The sequence below is a fragment of the Phyllopteryx taeniolatus genome, chromosome 13 (genome assembly GCF_024500385.1).
Source record: "Phyllopteryx taeniolatus isolate TA_2022b chromosome 13, UOR_Ptae_1.2, whole genome shotgun sequence".
NCBI classification, from domain to species: Eukaryota; Metazoa; Chordata; class Actinopteri; order Syngnathiformes; family Syngnathidae; genus Phyllopteryx; species Phyllopteryx taeniolatus.
This window is the reverse complement of record NC_084514.1, coordinates 14,165,904-14,182,753: the sequence shown is the minus strand read 5'-3', so window position 1 is coordinate 14,182,753 and position 16,850 is coordinate 14,165,904.

The window sequence follows — 16,850 nt, the reverse complement described above, 5'->3', positions numbered from 1 at the left end:
TTTCCAGCATTAATGTGGCCTATAACTTAACGTACAAAGCTAATGATTTTTTAAAAATGATTTTGAGAAGGGAAGTAAAAATAAATGAGGTTGCACAAGTATAAGTTGCACGCCCTCTTAGAAATAGGATGTGGCTGTGTTAAAAATGAACCAATCACATTCAAAGTCAGATTAAATGGGAGTCAGCCCAAACCTGCCACACTTATTTCTGCAACTTAAATGAAGTCATGACAATTTGTCTCATCAATTCATTGTCACTCCTAAAGCGTGTTTGCTATCTGGAGTACGGCACACACTAGACCACTTAGAGCAATTTCTTCCTCGTAATGTGTGGGGTCTCTCACCTTCCAATTTCAAAATCGGTACGTGTGTATGTGACTGAAGATATCAGACTCAATACAGGAGCTGTAGGGTGGCACGGTGGACGACTGGTTAGCACATCGCCTTCACAGTTCTGAGGACCCGAGTGGAGTTTGTATGTTCTCACCGTGTATTCAGATTTACTCCCACATCCCAAAAACATGCAAGGTAGGTTCATTGAAGACGCAAAATTGCCCGTAGATGTGAATGTGAGTGTGAATAATTGTTTGTCTGTACAGTGTGTGCCCAGATTGGCTCGCAACCAGCGCAAGGGTGTACCCCGCCTCTGGCCCGCAGTTAGCTGGGATAGGCTCCGTCCGGCATGCCCCCGACCCTAGTGAGAATAAGCGGTACGGAAAATGAATGGATGTACAAGAGCTGTATCAAAAAATCTGCAAGACGTAAAAATGAATATAAAATAAAAATTGTGGCTAATTACAGGAATCAGCTTCAACAACCACCTAGCGGAAACCTGAATTTTGAGTTGACATCCTGTGAAATCGAAAACTCTGATCATTTGGTTGCAGAACAGCTGATCTGAACTAGTTCAATCAAGTTTCAGTTCGTTCACCTTGATAAGTGCATACAAGCCCGCAACAAAAGATATTACCAATGGAACCCCTATGTCGTTTCACCATGGCAACACAGAGAAAAATGTTAAGTTACTTACTTCCCCGTTAGAATTGGAGGTGTGAATGTGGCAGTGACTGTGAAAAGACATTCTATAAAATAAAGAAATACATTTTGGACAGCGAAGGACAGAGGAGCGAGCAACGGTGCAGCAAATTGATGCATGAGCCCATGTGTAAGTTGAAACGCGATACTATTTGATGCTCTGACTTAACATTTAAGGGCACTTTAAATCACAGCATATGTATCGTCACTGTCGGGTGGAAACCCCCGCATGTCCAAATATGGTCGATTTTCCCATGTTGTCACACATCGAAATCATTGATGTGTCCCCACGACTGTTATTTTTACACATTTTTAACCAAAATGAAAAGTGTTGAAAACAGCTTAAGAACCAATCTATTAACTCTATGTGACACTTGAACTGTCTGAGGCGGGTCATAAAACTCCACCACAGCGGAAGGCGTGCAGCATTATGTTGTCTCAAAAATGAAAGTCTAGTTTTTTTTGACACAATAAGGAGTGAAAACAGGTTCGATACATTTGAGTAAGCCTGTTTTGATCAAATTGGATAGCTGGTACGCTTCCGTGTTGAAAGAAGTGCACCAGCCACAAAGGTAAGTTTCGATGCAGATCAGGATTATTCAAATCATGGAGCTTTTTACTTAAAAAGCACCAGTAAGGCATGGTGGGGGATTGGTCTGGCTGGAGAGCTGAGCCTTCAAGTACAGTAAATGTGGAGGTGCATGCGAACGATGGCTTACTGCATGAGACTGCGGTAAAAGGGAAAGAAAGACAAAAAAAGAAGAGAAAAAAGAAAACAACTCAGTCAGTGGCAGTTGAAATCCATTTAATAACATTCTGGAAGTCTCTTTTACAATATTATTAGCTCGCGTGGTGTACATTCTAACAAATTTCAAGTGCAATAAGATGTTTCACCTTTCCGGGCCCACTTGACTTAGTACAGCCTCTGAAGCCGTAGAGGGAAAGTGCTTAACTCGACAGGAGGATACGCGCAAGGCCACATTTGACTGGGAATGCCCACATTTTAGGGTTGCTCCACTCAGAGCGCATGTCTGGCATGAAGGTGTGTCAAGGACAGACTTTGAATAAATCGATGGCAGGAAATGATTAGCAGCTGTGGCCCTTTTCCCTCTTACGCAGATGATAGAATAGAAATCATTAGTTTCACTTGATTTCATTTGCCACCACTCATGCCCCCGCAAGTCCTCCTTTCCCTTGCGGCTGAACTGAAATGCTTGTCAATTGTCAAACTAGAGCGGCTCCAACTACCGGAGACAAATTCCTCGTGTGTTTTTGGACATACTTGGCAAATAAAGAAGATTCCGATTTTGATTCTGTGCCTTGCTGTGTTATATACAATAAGTCTGTGTGTATTCAGTCCCTGTTGGTCTGTTGCCGTTTCAGGTGATTTCTAAAATAAGCTCATAGTACAGAACCATTTGTTGCCAAGATGCATGCATTCTTTGCTGAAGCTTTGTGTTCCTACCTGGCGGGTTGTTCTAATGGTATGCGCTTCTTTTGGGGCGGCAGTCGCTCAGTCTCTTAAGGACTCGGGCTTTGGAGTCGAAGGTCCCACTACGGACAAAAACGTAAAAATAGCAACTAGTTGTGAGACAGATGGAAGGTTGCTTGCTAGATACTGTGGAAATGCCCTTGAGCAAGGCATTGTACCCACCGTTCCAGCTCAAATTGTGCGGTCCTCTTTCACTCTGAATCGCTCCTTGCATGCCTGCGTGTGTGATCTGGTTATAAGTGTGGTATGCAACACAAGGTATACGTCGGAGTGGGAGTTGAATTTCACACAAATAAGTATAAAAGAATAAAAGAAAAAGTACAAGACATGTCAACAGAGGTCAAAAATCCATCCAGCTGAAATGAGTATTTAACGCGTCACCATTTTTCTCACTTAATATACTTCCAATGGTGCTATTGACCTGAAATTTTCACCAGATGTCGGGTACAGCCCAAGTAATCCATCCCTACAAAGAAAGTGGAACCAATAAACTCAGAAATTAAGTTGTGAAAAAGTATGAAAACACATGAATGGAGGTGCAAAAAGGCATGGAAAGCCAAGACAACGCCTAAAATCTATCAATAATCAAAGAGCAATCCAGCCTCTTGTCAGTGCAAATGAATATCAAATGAAGTTTAGTTTAGTTTGATTTGAACGATTAAAGTTACGCTAAACCGTAAGTAACGCAGGCGTCGCTTCCGGCTTATTCTTTTCTCCCAAATGAATTACGTTTTTAGTCAACCGTTTTTAATTTGTTTTTGTTTTTGTTTGTTGTTTTGGTTTTCAGATCAAAAGATGAGTATTAGACAAAAGTTCCGAATTCCAGCTTTCATTTCATGGTATTGACATCTCGATGTGTTAAGCAACTCAGCACAGAGCACCTTTTTGTTTCAAGCCATCCACTTTTCAAGTGAGCCAACGTATTGGAACAGACATCATTAAATTAGCTCAAAGTGAATAACATTTAACATTGGTGGTATAACCTTTACTTGCAATAACTGCATCAAGCCTGCGACCCATTACTGTTGCAGTCTTTGCCATTTGAAATGCTTTTCCAGGCCTTTACTGCAGCCTCTTCCACTTCTTTGTTTCTGGGGGTTTCTCCCTTCTGTCTCCTCTTCAATGCATGCTCTATTGGGTTAAGGTCTGGTGATTGACTTGGCCAGTCTAAGACCTTCCAGTTTTCCCCCTGATGAAGTCCTTTGTTGTGTTGGCAGTGTGTTTTGGGTCATTGTCTTGTTGCATTATGGAGCGTCTCCCGATTAGATTTGATGCATTTCTTTTGTAAATTGTAAGGGGTATGCCACCAAATATTAAATATTATTCACATATAGTTAATTTAATCATGTCTGTTCCAATTCTGGCGGCACGGTGGACGACTGGTTAGCACATGTGCCTCACAGTTCTGAGGAGCCGGGTTCAAATCCGGCCTCGGCTGTGTGGAGTTTGCATGTTCTTCCTGCGCCTGCGTGCGTTTTCTCCAGGTACTCCGGTTTCCTCCCACATCCCAAAAACATGCAAAGTATGTTAATTGACAACTCTACATTGTCCGTAGGCGTGAATGTTGAGTGCGAATGGTTGTTTGTTTTTGATGTGCCCTGCGATTGGCCCTGTTCAGTGTGTACCCCGCCTCTCTTGCCCGAAGGTAGCTGGGATAGGTCTAGTGAGGATAAGCGGTAGCGAAAATGGATGGACGGATAATATCAAGATGTGTTAAACAACTCAGGCGAGAGCACCTTTTATTTGAAGCCATCCACTTTTCAAGTGAGCAAAAGTATTGCAACCGACATTTTTAAATTCGGATTTAATATTTGGTGGCATAACCTTTGCAATAACTGCATCAAGCCTGCGACCCGTTGACTTCAGCAGACTGTTGCATTCTTCATTTGAAATGCTTTTCCAGGGCCTCTTTCAGTTGTGTTTGTTTCTGGGCTTTTCTCTCTTCAGGAGGTCAAATGTATGCTCTATTGGGTTAAGGACCACTGATTGAATGAATGAATGTTCCAATCATTTTGCTCACTTGAAAAGTGGGTGGCTTCAAACAAAAGGTGTTCTGTCCCGAGTTGTTTAACACATCGAGATGTAAATACCATGAAATAAATACTGGAACTCAGAATTTTTGTCTCATATTCATCTTTTGATCTGAAACCCAAATGTCTTCAGAGTACCAAATAAAAGAAAAAGAATTGACCATGCCGTTCCAATACTTTTGGAGGGGACTGTATTGCTCCTTTGTCATAATCCCTTATTTATTCTTTGTCATCTGTAGCTTAGTTAGTAAATCCTTCTTTGATAAAAGAATGTGATGTATGTGTTTGTAGGTGTTCTGAAACCAACTCCATGAATGTAGGCTTTACTGCAAATGTCCATAAAAAACAAACAAAACAAAATCTGTGTAATCGCGGGGGCATGAACGATGAGCAACGGTATAGCGGGGGTTCACTAGTTACATCTTTGGAATTGGTTCAAATTGAAGAATGATTGCTGGATGCAGATGCATCTAATACTGTGATGGGTGACTTGCTTGGGACTGATTATTATACAGTATATTAGTTACCTTGGCACGGTGGATGACTGGAGAGCACATCTGCCTCACATTTCTGAGGACCGGGGTTCAAATCCCGGCCTCGCCTGTGTGGAGTTTGCATGTTCTCCCCGTGCCTGCGTGGGTTTTCTCCGGGCACTCCGGTTTCCTCCCACATCCCAAAAACATGCGTGGTAGGTTGATTGAAAACTCTAAATTGCCCGTAGGTGTGAATCTGAGTGCGAATGGTTGTTTGTTTCTATGTGCCCTGCGATTGGCTGGCGACCAGTTCAGGTTGTACCCAACCTCTCGCTCCAGCACGCCCGCGACCCTCGTGAGGAAAAGCGGTACAAAAAAATGGACGGATGGATAGTTCCCATTATGTGGTCCTGTAAAAAAAAAACACAAAGATTACCGTACTCAGAGTTCACATTATGTTATTCCGGAGAAGAGCCCCAGCAATAAACAAATGATGGCAGGCAGTTAGTAGGTTCAGGTTGATCCCTTGAATCAATGCTAATGGCTGACCCCGTATTCCCCCGTGAGGGCTAGTGATCGTGCCACATCCCAGATAACAGGCAGCGTTAATGACAGGGGGTCCAACAGCTGTGTCTTGAGCTAATATACTTTAGTCACCTTTTGTTAACATCTCTATCATCAACAGATCACAGCCATCAACAATGCATGACATTAATGCCCCTTCCTGTGACTCAGCTGCACCGAGCATCGATGTGTTTTCTCCTGAGAGCGAAAAATACTGTCAAAGCAATAACATGGGTTTTGTCATGTGCATAGATGCAGATGATCACCACGTCTCTCCACATATACTGCAACCACTCCCTCATATCATTTAGTATTATTTGTGCACGCGGGGGAAGATGCAGAGCAGGAAATATGTGGATGTGTTGGAGGCGGGCAAAGGCACGTCTCTGGTGGCTGTGGGAGAGTGTACCATGAATAAATTGTGGCACTGTCTCCAGGAGATTGCCTTCAATCGCAAGGCATAAGGTGTCAATGCGGCAGGCATCCTGTGCCTGAGCGTGGATATTCCTCAACAACGCCGCTGACTTGCGGCTGCATGGAAATTGGGAACAGACTAAAGAGAAAAGAGTGCTCATTCAACTGGCCGAAATCAGGACTGATGTCCTGGTCCTGCTAAGAAAGGACCAAACGGGCTTCATAAACAGCGATGATTGACTTCTAATTACAATGTCTAGGATTCCTAATTTGGGTGATTTGTAGCGCAGTGGTTCACGGAGTTGACTTTCCCGTTGCTGGTCTGAGATCGGTTCACTCTCAATTGGCCATTCACACGACTGCCAAAGAGTCCAGGTTGAAATTTGCTTTTCCCCTATTGCACAACATCCACTCGACTTGCCACAATTGACACATTTCAATGTAATGACGTAAACCACTGTTGCCCGCTCATTGGTTGAGCAGATTTGTCCTTGCCACATTCTTGTACCGCTTCAGAATACATGGTTAGAATTGCCACACACAAAAAAACAACCCTCACCCTCATAATGTTAGCTCACCCTGTTGCTCTGCCCAAGCTTTGGATGCTGTAGTATTAAAGATCATTGTCCCCACTTTGCTGCAGCAGTCTATTTTCTTGATACCTTCACTCTCTTGTCAGATAACATTTGTCATCCATGTTTTAAATACAGGAGACCGTCGCTATCCTCCATTGCTGTTGTTTGTTTTGCGCTTTTATCTCCAATTGAAGTTTTCAATGATGGGTGTTTTTTGCAGCTTCTAATTTTACGGAAATCTGACCGCCCCAAACCGAGGCGACCAGAGCTGAGTCGAGTCCACACAGTACAATGTAAAAGCAGCAGAAGCCAGCTGGGTCAGGATCCGGCACCTGACATGACCCTGAAGAGGCTAAGCAGTGGATGAATACTAGTCAAGCTTTAGTGGGACAATTTCTGTTACAACAAACAATCAAATTGAGCTGCATTGGCTCCTGAAACAAATACTGAAACATGTTCTCAACTCAATAAAATGCTTATAATCGTGGACATCAGGAGGCGTCCTTCGCCACAACTCCATCCTCAAAAAGGCCCAGCAGAGGATGTACTTCCTGCGGCTCCCTGCCATGGGAGCTGCTGAGGCAGTTCTACATAGCACTCATCGTATCAGTCCTGTGTTCTTCCATCACAGTCTGGTTTGGTGCTGCTACAAAAAAGGACAAACACCGACTGCAACGGACAATCAAAACTGCTGAAAGGATTGGCGGTACACCCCCTACCCACCCTTGAGGACTTGCACGCTGCCAGAACTAAGACAAGAGCGTGCAAAATCCTCTCGGACCCTCCACATCCCGGTCACCGGCTCTTCCGGCTCCTTCCCTCAGGTAGGCGCTACCGATCAATGCAAACGAGAACTAGCAGACATTCCGACAGCTTCTTCCCTCTTGCGATCAACTTCTTAAAAAGCTAACCTATAATTCCATTGCAACATGCTGCCAATTTCTTTTGTCTGAGTTTGTTGTCACATTTCTGTCGGGCCAATTATATACTATTCGTGCACCCACTGTAGTAGTCTCGCCACGCTGCACTATTTGCATAGCTGTTGTTGACCAATACTGGCCACTCATGCCAGAGTAGCATCTGCCCCATTTGCACACTGACTGAGGAGTATCTGCAACATTTGCACAATCAACATTGTCCCAGATTATCGCACGACTCGTCACTTTAAACTGCATACACTCGGCACCCTTTGCACAATGGTTATTGCACCGGACTATTGTGAGATTAGTCATTTGAACTGCTCAAATGACTCTGCATATTTTTGCACAATTGTCAAACAAAATTAAAAATAAATAATGTGCCGGCATTACCAGATAACTAGCAACCCTTTATTGCTCAGTGACTGTTTTTGTCAACGTCTTTATGTCTCCAAAGTGTTCTGTGTCAATTGACTGTCTGTTGTCGTCCTGGAGCGGCTCCAACTACCGGAGACAAATTCCTTGGGTGTTTTTTGGACATACTTGGCAAATAAAGAGGATTCTGATTCTGATAACCTTCGTAATGCACTTTCAATGGGAGACAGGTCTGGACTGCAGGCACGCCAGTCTAGTACCCCCCACTCTTTTACTGCGAAGCTGTTTATGAGAAACACCTCGGCAGCGATCTTATGCAATCCAACATCATAAACGTGGGTTGTGTCTATATGCAGTATCCAGTTCAGTGCTGGCTAAAATGTGAAAAGGTCAACTCACATTCATTTTCTAACGCATCTAAAAGCAAAAAGGCCATTGCCCATTAACAATAACAGGTTTTTTTGTGAGGCCTGGTTGATTGACAAAAAAAATGCAAGTGCATTAAAGCAATTGTTTATTACCAGTGAATCGTGGTACAAATAATGTATAATGTTGTCTACATTAATTCAAAAAACATGAGCTTGTATGGCGGCAGATTGTCCTTCCATTACAGGCTGTTTTCTCGCTCATAGGTAGGGCTCAAGAAATATAATGTAGCCTATTGCATTAGGCAGATCACAGAAATGGATTTTTGTTTTTGTTTTTTTGGGGCTGGGCTGTGGTGGTATTCTGCTCATATAATCAGGAATGAGCCTTCCCTGTCTACCAAATCTACAACCACATCCCAGTGGGGAAAAATGACTTGTAACAGGAAAACCGGCATGAATACTAATTTGCCTACTTGGCTTTAACAGCTTTTGCATGCCTGTCTCAAAGGAATATGTAGAACACGATGTCTTTCCATCTTTTTATATTAATTATCCCAAATGAAAACTGGGACATCAAAAGATGAGTGTGTGCATGCGTGGACGCGTGTGAGAGAGAACCATGGGAATAGCTCTAAACAGGGACTCTTGGCTCTCCCTCATAAATGTGGTTAATGAAAATGTGATTTGAAGCGTCTCAAGCAGGAATCTGGCAATCTACATTTTGCAGCTCTCTGGCCACAGCTTCAGTTTGACTCTCTTCATTACAGCTTAGCCTTGTGGCATCGCTAACACCGTCTCAGCCCGCACGGTCATGGAAAAAAGAACAGATACAGGAATAATACATTGCTGATGCAAATTAACGTACCCTTTTTGTGTAAATGATTTGGATGCGATTACAATAACTATATACTGTATGTTTAACTTACTTTCCTATAGATCCACAAGTCAAAATTAGGTACGCTTAGGATTGGAAAACTTCGTCTTATTATGACATAGCACGGCTCTCGTCGCGGGATGGAAAGGCCTGCGACGATCGGTGGGATATATTCCGGCCACCGGAGGCTTTACGTGTACATATTTTTGCAGCTCAAACGTGGAGGGCTGTGTTTGCATAAGATTCTAGATGGCGTGGTATTTGATTGACATTGACAGTGGAGCGAGACGCGGTTTCGGCATATTCAGTGGACACGCCCACAGCATTTGAGAGAGGGGAGAAAGGCTCGATTTTTTTAGGATTTTGAAGCCTCATTTTAGATACTTGGGAGATTTCTTGTTCCCCCTCTGTGGTGTGTCAAATTTACTAGATATTTATTTTCACGTTACAAGGTCAGATGAGGTCGGTGTACGTAGAAGTAATGTCTCATCGCGGTTACTCCTCAAAGCTCATCAACGGAAAATCAGACTCTCCGCTACCAATGATTAAGTAACAGCAGCTGTTCATAGACTTCAGCGGTCTGGTTCTGACAAAAGAAAACTGCCACAAACTTTGATTTCAGCCTGTGCCCTTTTTATGTACAATATACTTTATTTACAGTATATACTGTAGATGTACAGTATACTACGGGAACTTTGGTTGAAACCATATAAATTGAGCAATACCATAGTGGCGTAATCAAAAGATTGATACAAAACGAGTTTTTCATCAGTGGAAAGTGTATCTCATTCATTTTGTATATGTCCACACAGACCCTCCCTATAGCATCTCCATAATAAGGCTCCATTCTGCAAACATTTTCTCCTGGCCTTTTGTATGCCAGAATCTCACCTGTTTTTTAGAGTAGGGGTAGACGGGAGCCAACCTTCCCGGCCCGACTATGGAGACACAGCCCTTCTCTGTAAGCCACTCTCATTCATAGACATCATTCATATGGAAATCTCCCTTGGACCTATTGTTCACCCTCTGCACTTTCAGATACTCACTGAATAAAGTGATAAATGCAGTGGGACCATAGGAGATGTTCTCCATGTAATGAATAATATAACATAAAACATGTCGCAAATTATTATGCAAATAGGAATTTTTGTTTTTCTGGGGAAGTCATTGCACGAGGTATTCTTTTTTGTTTAGCGATCGATGTCAATCTCTGACAGGTTTTGTAATTAGTTTCTTAAAGGAGCCTAATTTTTTATTATTTTTTTATTTTTAATTAAAAAAAAATAAAGATGAGACTAATAAAGGTAAATTCCAGATAGAGCTGGGCATTGTTAAGAACCTCTCGATTTGATTAGATTTTTTAAATTGCGATGTGATTCGATTTCGATTCTTTAGGGTTGCAATTCGATATTGATTTTAATATTCTGACATCGATGCAGTAAGAAGTAAAAATACACAAATAATTAAGAGTCAATTTTGACCACTTATCCTCACTGAGGTCCCGGGGGTGCTGGAGCCTATCCCAGCTGACTCTGGGGTAGAGGCGCGGTACGTGAATTGGTCGCCAGCCAATCACAGGGCATATATAGACAAAAAACCATTCACACTCACATTCAAACTTTAACCTACCATGCATGGTTTTGGGCTGTGCGAGGAAACTGGAGTACCCGGGGGAAACCCACACGGGGGAGAATATGCAAACTCCACACATGCGAGGCCGGATTTGAACCCTGTCCTCAGAACCGTGAGGCAGATGTGCTAATCAGTCGGCCTCCGTGCCGCCTTTATTTTTGACGCCATGTAAAAATATGTTTTATGTCACATCACAGGCGAAAGGACATCTGAAAAGATTGAGTTAAGCTTTAATTACAACCCCAATTCCAATGAAGTTGGGACGTTGTGCTAAACATAAATAAAAACAGAATACAATGATTTGCGAATCATGTTCAACCTATATTGAATTGAATACACTCCAAAGACAAGATGTTTAATGTTCAAACTGATCCACTTTATTGTTTTTAGCAAATAATCATTAACTTAGAATTTTATGGCTGCAACATGTTGCAAAAAAGACTGAGAAAGTTGAGGAATGCTCATCAAACACCTGTTTGGAACATCCCACAGGTGAACAGGCTAATTGGGAACAGGTGGGTGCCATGATTGGGTATAAAAGGAGCTTCCCTGAATTGCTCAGTCATTCACAAGCAAAGATGGGGCGAGGTTCACCTCTTTGTGAACAAGTGCCTGAGAAAATAGTCGAACAGTTTAAGGACAATGTTCCTCAACGTACACTTGCAAGGAATTTCGGGATTTCATCATCTACGGTCCATAATATCATCAAAAGGTTGAGAGAATCTGGAGAAATCACTGCATCTAAGCGGCAAGGCCGAAAACCAACATTGAATGCCCGTGACCTTCGATCCCTCAGGTGGCACTCCATCAAAAACCGACATCAATGTGAAAGGATATCACCACATGGGCTCAGGAACACAGAAAACCAATGTCAGTAAATACAGTGAACTTGAAATTCTACTAAGCTAAGCAAAAGCCATTTATCAACAGCACCCAGAAACGCTGTCGGCTTCTCTGGGCCCGAGCTCATCTCAGATGGAGTGATGCAAAGTGGAAAAGTGTTCTGAGGTCCACATTTCAAATTGTTTTTGGAAACTGTGGACGTCGTGTCCTCCGGGCCAAAGAGGAAAAGAACCATCCGCACTGTTATGGCCGCAAAGTTCAAACGTCAGCATCTGTGATGGTATGAGGCTGTGTTAGTGCCAATGGCATGGGTAACTTACACATCTGTGAAGGCACCATTAATGCTGAAAGGTACATACAGGTTTTGGAGAAACATATGCTGCCATCCAAGCAACGTCTTTTTCATGGACGCCCCTGCTTATTTCAACAAGACAATGCCAAACCACATTCTGCACGTGTTACAACAGCGTGGCTTCGTAGTAAAAGAGTGCGGCTACTCGACTGGCCTGCCTGCAGTCCAGACCTGTCTCCCATTGAAAATGTGTGGCGCATTATGAAGCGTAAAATACGACAACGGAGACCCCGGACCGTTGAACAGCTGAAGCTGTACATCAAGCAAGAATGGGAAAGAATTCCACCTACAAAGCTTCAACAATTAGTGTCCTCAGTTCCCAAACGAATGTTGTTAAAAGAAAAGGTGCTGTAACACAGTGGTAAACATGACCCTGTCCCAGCTTTTTTGGAACGTGTTGAAGCCATAAAATTAAGTTAATTATTATTTGCTAAAAACAATCAAGTTTATCAGTTTGAACATTAAATATCTCGTCTTTGTAGTGTATTAAATTAAATATTGTTTGAACATCCATCCATCCATTTTCAACACCGCTTATCCTGGTTAGGGTCGCGGAACGCTGGAGCCTACCCCAGCTGACTTCGGGCGAAAGGCTGACTACACCCTGAACTGGTCGCCAGTCAGTCACAGGGCACATATAGACACGGACAACCATTCGCACTCACATTCACACCGTCACTGAGTGGGAACTGAACCCACGCTGCCTGCACCAAAGTCAGGCGAGTGTACCACTACACCATCAGTGACTAGTTTGAACTTGATTTGCAAATCATTGTATTCTGTTTTTATTTATGTTTAACGTCCCAACTTCATTGCAATTGGGGTTGTAGTTTTGTTTCAACACTCAAGGATAGAAGCGCAAATCTTTACTGGAGAATTTTTCTTTTTTTAACATCAGTGAGAAAGATTGTTTAAGTTTAAGTTAAGTAAAATCTAAGTATATAATGATGCCCTATCTGTGGAAAAAGCCCACACTTGCATAATTAATAAGCTGCTGAAAAGGCCACATCGAATGAATGAATGAATTTTTAATTGAGGCCTACTGAGGCAGGAGATCCAAATGACCTTGTTTGAAATGATTATTTCGTGAAAATTAAAGAAATGTACAGGGAGAATGAAAGGCGCACACACTCGAGAACATTGGTTTGTCCAACTCACAGAAACATTTCACACGAGAGTGAAACCAAGGCATTGTTCTACAATGTTTAGTTTTTCCATTTGCTTTTCATCTGAGTCCACTCTCCACTTCACCTAACATCAAATAATTGCACATAAATCAAAACTGCATAGTAACTGTCATAGACATACTTTCAGGTTCAAATATTACAAATTGTTGATAAGTTTATGTTCTTTCACGCATGTCCAAAGCATGATTTAAAAATTATTAGGACACTTTGGATCAACTGTCCATGCAAGAAAGTTAAATATGGTAAGCAAACCATAAGAAACAGCTCTCAGTGTAATCCGTTGTAGTCCGTTTCTACACCTGTGTCAACTACAACCACAGTAATACAAATATTGTTAGTGTGACAGTGCCAGTGTGAATGTTTGTCAGTCTCATACATATACGTATGCGCCCACTGATTGACTGGCGACCGGTCCAGGGTGCAGTTTACCTCTCTAACAGTGTCACTCAAGAGTCAAAACTAAGTATTATCAACTGCCAAGGGCAAAGACTTATCTTTCCTCGTCATGCTATTGGTACAGTCCACCCCAGAATGGAAAAGGCAACAGCCATCCATTGTCTTAAATCATCTTTCATAGACCAGGAACTTGCCCAGCCAACGACCACAAATATGGCTTGTCACAAATAATTCCACCGTTGTGAACAGTGCGGCCTTGGCAGAGCTCTGGGCTCTATTAAATATCATTATATTTAACTTTTTAAAGGCACTTTATACAGCTCTTGCATTAGAGCTCATTTGATCATAATGTGTTTTATGGATGTAATCTCAAAATTCAAACGCCCTAAGGGTCATATAATTTAGAAAAGTTAAAAAAATAAATAAAGACATTCTAGACCTAGGGAGATCAAAAGGTAGGGCGCGACTGCAGAATAATTGAGCTCAGCGAGAATTGAATAGAATCATTCCATGTGTTTTGCTTTTTTCATTTGTGTGTGCGTGTGTGTGTGTGATGCCGCCACAAAATGTTGCTACTTTGCAGTGATGGCAAAGAGCAATAATGCGAGGACAGCAAATGAACCAAGAATTGAACTTTTTGTAATGTAGGAATATAGGGTATACAAGTCTTTTTCCTAGTTGTTACAAGCTGGTTAGAGCAAAAATAAGTCAGCATCACTACTACAAGAACATACTGTTTAAGCTGCAAAGTCTTTGGGCTCTATTATCGTGACTAGCGCAAACCCAGAACTGCACGTGGTGCAACTATGCGAGGAGGCAGGTTAGACACGGTCTTGCTAACTTCGTGGACGGATTTACAAAAATGCATTTAAAACTACTCTGGTCTGGGCATCTTCACAGCCAACTTCAATCCTGTCCTCTCATTCCCTTTAAGAGCGGTGCAATAGTCTCACATGGAGATGTCTCTATATGGACGAAGTGAGTCGAGCGTGACTGGAGCATTGAACGTTAGCGGGTACCCTCATTAAAAACAGAATGAGCTGGTGAAAACCACTGGCGAATATCCATCCATCCATCCATTTTCTGAGCCGCTTCTCCTCACTAGGGTCGCGGGCGTGCTGGAGCCTATCCCAGCTATCATCGGGCAGGAGGCGAGGTACACCCTGAACTGGTTGCCAGCCAATCGAAGGGCATATTTTGACATGTTTACTGTATTTCTGACATTAACTGTTCATTGTCTCATTTAAAGAAACACTACATCAAATACATACGGTAGACAGTATTTTCCTACGTCAATCCCAATACTAACTTGGAACTTCCATCTACACACAGAACAGCCTTCTTTCTTTTTTTGTTGTGTTTACAGGCGACAGTAACCCTTTGTTGTCTAAATTCAAGAGACACGGCAATACAATATATATCATACATACTGTATATATATATATATATATATATATATATATATATATATATATATATATATATATACACCATACATACTGTACTGTGGACAGCGTTTTTTGCCATGTTACAAGCTAGGTGAATTTGTGAATGTTGAACTGCGAATATGCAGGGGTCCACTGTATCATAATATGTTTTCAGTATTAACTCCTGCAGGGTTATATGATTTCTATTTATAGATTTAAACTATTCCAATCACCATCAATTCCTTCACAGTCTTCGTCTTCTGTGGCACTAAAAAAACAAGTATTTTTATGCCCAATGTAAAAAAAACATAACAGTCCATCAGTATTTACTGTCTTAACTGGAATAAAACAGGCTAATTCCATGACAAGACACACTCACACTAAAATAATAGCCAGAATATCATCCGTGTCATCGGTGTGCCAAGGAACCAAAAAGGTAATTTAAAAAAAACAAAAAAGGTTGCTTCACATTAGTACAATCTAACTCCACTTCCAAAATGAGCCATCTGTTGATCTCAAGTATCTGTTGACATGCTCCTTAACACAGATATTATGTAAGGTGGCCTTTTAGCAAACTTCAAATTATTGTGCAGTCCCTTTTTCTGTGGTGGGTCAGGGCTGTCTGATGCCATTACTGATAATGAATATGCTGTTTTGATATTTATAGTCACCTGAAGTGTAATGGAGTTCTGCTGACATGAAATGCCACAGGCTTTTGCCACATCTCAGGATGGCAGTTTGGAGTTTCACACTATGCATATACTGTATGTAAGGTTAAAAAGAACACTTACAAATGGTGGACTTTGATTTTACTATGCAGTGGTGTGCCCCTATATGTAAACCTGATAAAAACACCAATAAAAACATTTGTTGAGAAACAAACAGACAAACCAGCAATCCACATACATCATGCAAATGTGCCTGGTATGAGAACTGCCTGCCTCATGACCTAAAAAACAAATGACGAAAAGAGCTATTCCATGCATTAGACCTCCTCAATCTCATCTGATCCACGTATAATACACAAATCCTTCACAGAATTGGGCTCGGGACTTGGGGCTAGATCCGTAAGTGCAACTTGAAACTCTACAATGCAAAGCAAAAGCCATTTATCAACAACACCCGGCTTCTATGGTCCCGAGCTCATCTAAGATGGACTGATGCAAAGTGGAAAAGTGTTCTGTGGTCCGACGAGTCGACATTTCAAATTGTTTTTGGTAATTGTGGCCGTCGTGTCCTATGGGCCAAAGAGGAAAAGAACCATCCGGTTGTTGTTATGGACACAAAGTTCAAATGCCAGCATCTGTGATGGTATGGGGCTGTGTTAGTCCCAATGGCATGGGTAACTTATACATCTGTGAAGGCACCATTAATGCTGAAAGGCACATACAGGTTTTTTTGAGGAAACATATGCTGCCATCCAAGCAACGTCTTTTTCATGGACGGCCCTGCTTATTTCAGCAAGACAATGCCAAACCACATTCTGCACGTGTTACAACAGCGTGGCTTCGTAGTAAAAGAGTGCGGGTACTTGACTGGCCTGCCTGCAGTCCAGACCTGTCTCCCATTGAAAATGTGTGGCGCATTATGAAGCGTAAAATACGACAACGGAGACCCCGGACTGTTAAACAGCTGAAGCTGTACATCAAGCAAGAATGGAAAAGGTAATGTAACACAGTGGTAAACATGACCCTGTCCCAGCTTTTTTGGAACGTGTTGCAGCCATAAAATTCCAAGTTAATGATTATTTGCTAAAAACTATAATAAAGTTTTTTATCAGTTTGAACATTAACTATCTTGTCTTTGTAGTGTATTCAATTAAATATAGGTTGAACAGGATTTGCAAATCATTGTTTTCTGTTTTTATTTATGTTTAACACAACGTCCCAACTTCAT